The sequence below is a fragment of the Phoca vitulina genome, unplaced genomic scaffold, assembly GCF_004348235.1.
Source record: "Phoca vitulina isolate PV1807 unplaced genomic scaffold, GSC_HSeal_1.0 scaffold2, whole genome shotgun sequence".
Classification (NCBI taxonomy): domain Eukaryota; kingdom Metazoa; phylum Chordata; class Mammalia; order Carnivora; family Phocidae; genus Phoca; species Phoca vitulina.
The window spans coordinates 91537812-91540688 of NW_022589705.1; positions in this window are offsets into that span (position 1 = coordinate 91537812).

Consider the following 2877-nt stretch of genomic DNA (forward strand, 5'->3'; position numbering starts at 1 on the left):
ATTTTAGAACAAGAAAGTTACTTAATTTCTCCCTCTGCTGCTTTGTGGATATGCAGAGGCACAAAGAGGTGAAGTGATCACAGTGAAGTTACAGAGCTGGTCAATGGTGAGGCAGGATGGGAACCTTCCTGTGTCACTTAGGATTAGGTTTGGGACGAAATTTGGCTATACATGACAACAAACAAGCAAATGACAACAATAACAAAAACAGATAACATAGCTTGAACAAGAGAGTGGCTCATGTCTCTCTCTGATCAGGTAGCCAGTCAGTTGAAGATTGTCTGACCATTTCACAGTTCCAGGAATCCAAGTTTTTCCTCAATGTGGCTCTGTCATCCGCAGCACCTGGCTTCCACCTCATGGTCCAAGATGTCTGCCTGAGCTCCTGCCATCACTTCAGCATCCCAGCCAACAAGAAGGAGGAACAGAGGGGAAGGACGTGCCACTGCCTCCTAAGGGGATCTACCAGAAGTTCCACCAACATTTCTACCTATCTCTTATTGCTTGGAACTTGGTCACCAGGCAGGCCATGACTTTGAAGGGAGGCTGGGAAATGAAAGGGGAGGGGGTCACGTGACCAGCTAAAATGTTTTATTCACTAGAGAAGAAAGGGAGAATAGTATGGGAGTCAAGTGGGAAGTTCCCTGCCCCCCAACCCCCCGACTTCTGCCTCAGGTGTCACCTGGGACTGGGGCTCTGAGCAGGGAATACATAGGCTCAGTGGATCCATATTTTCAAGTTTTTTACTTGCTAAAATTTATTTGTAAGCCCCAAATCAGTACTTACAGCACTTTTGTAGTCATTCTGAGGCATGCCTGCGCTCAGAGTGACCGAATATTCGAGTCACCCGATGTGGGGGCTCCCAGCTGGCGTGAGCCAGAGTGACACTCTGCCCTCCTGTCTCATGCTCTCACATCTCAACCTTCGCAAGGTCTATTTAGTGCCACTTTTTTTTTTTTTTTTTGCATTTTTGCATTTGCGGGTTTTTTTTGTGTGTGATTTTGCTGTTTAAAATGGCCCCCAAGCGTGGTGTTGAAGTGCGGTGTGGTGTTCCTAGATGCAAAGGTTTGGGATGAACCTCAGAGAAGATATGTGTGTTGGATAAACTTCGTTCTGGTCTGAGTTATAGAGTGGTAGGCCATGAGGCCGACGTTATCAATCTACAGTATTTATCAAATAAGTTGTCTGGAGACAGAAACACACATAAAACAAGGTTATGTATTGGTAAGTTGACAAAAATGTTGTGACCGGAAGTCCCAAGGAACCTAACCGTACATTTCCGCTAGAGGCAATGATTCAGTATTGACCTGTTCAGCATTTCATGGACTTCATGGAATGTCAGTACCAGAAATAACAAGAATTGACTACACACACAATCTTATTTAATCCTCAAGGACAATTATGCTCATTTGACAGACAAGAAAACCAGCTCAGAGAAGTTAAGTGGCTCCCCCTAAGTTGCACAGCCAGAAGGTAGACTTGAACTCACTTCTGTCCAACCTGAGTTTTCCCTTTTGCTCCCATCAGGCTGAATAAGAGAGAGTTGCGGTAAACTCGAGAACCAGGATGAAGGTTGCAAGGTAGAGAGTGATGCTCAGAGAGGTCAAGTGTCAAACTCTGCTGAGCAGAGGAGCCCAGAGCTCCTCTCCCTTCTTTGGGCCCAGCCCCTGCTGACAGGCCTGGAGCAGGGAGAAGTGAGCAGGGAGGCCTGGGCCCCCAGGCGTGAGCCGCAGAGTGGACAGTCCGGGTGGGGCGGGCTCCTTGGCAGGAGGACAGTTATATATATCCGAGGATTGATTGCTGCCATCTGCCCTCCCTCCATCTGCCCCGTGGAAGACCGCACTCCTTCATCTTTACACAAAGCAGGCAGCTGGCCCTTCCCCACTCCCTGCCCCAGGAGCCGGCCCACGGGTCCCTTCACAAGCAGGCCCCAGTGAAAAGAACAGAAAGACATTTGCCTTTGGAAAAACGGAAAAGAGCAGACAGCAAATGCAGAAGGAGCTTCTGCTGTTTTGTGCGGCAAAGAAGACTCAGAGGAAATATTGAAACAGAAGCAAAATTAGAATCGCCATGGACAGCGCAGAGCCAGCAAGCAGAAAATGGTGTCTCTAAATGATCCTCAGTATCTCTAATCATGGGATTTTGCCTCCCGTGGAATGGGCTGCCTTGCCCACTGGATTTCTTGTGGGGCTTGGCCGTGGGTGATCCAGAGGGTGTCACAGACGGAATTCACATCGCTCAGGTCCCTTCCAACCCTGGGATTCTGCAAGTCAAACGCCTACAGAGATATGTCCTGGGGTGATATGGCGAGGATAAATAATTAGCTTTTGAGCGAGGTACTTTCTATAAAGTTTCCAAACTGCCATGGCACACAGGTTCCATTATCCCTGTTTTTCCCTTGGAGATGTTGACTGGGAAGCCACGTGCCCAGTGAGACACCAGTCAGTGGCCGTATCTTTCCCCTTATACCACCCTACCCCACCATCCACACCCAGAACCATCCAGAAGCCAATAGCTCTGGAGGGGATGGGCAGGAAGACATAATTCCTCCATACCAGTGAGCCCATTGTCAGAAACAGTTCCTCGGGTTTCCTGGGATGAAAAGAAGACCCTGTCCTCTCTACCAATGATTTGCAACTCTATCTATTTTTAGAAAAAAAAATCATTAAAAAAATCTTCAAATAGAACCTGATGCAGAACTCCTCATGCAGGTGGAGCATGGGATGTCCCCCATCTCCAGGGAGGTTGCGTCATCCTTCAACCCCTGATACTGAAGAAGTCAACAGTATCAGCCGGGGAGGAGGTGACATCACCAGGTGCTGGGGGAGGGAGGCCTTGGAACCCAGCCAGCTCCCCTGCATGAGCTGGCTGACCAGA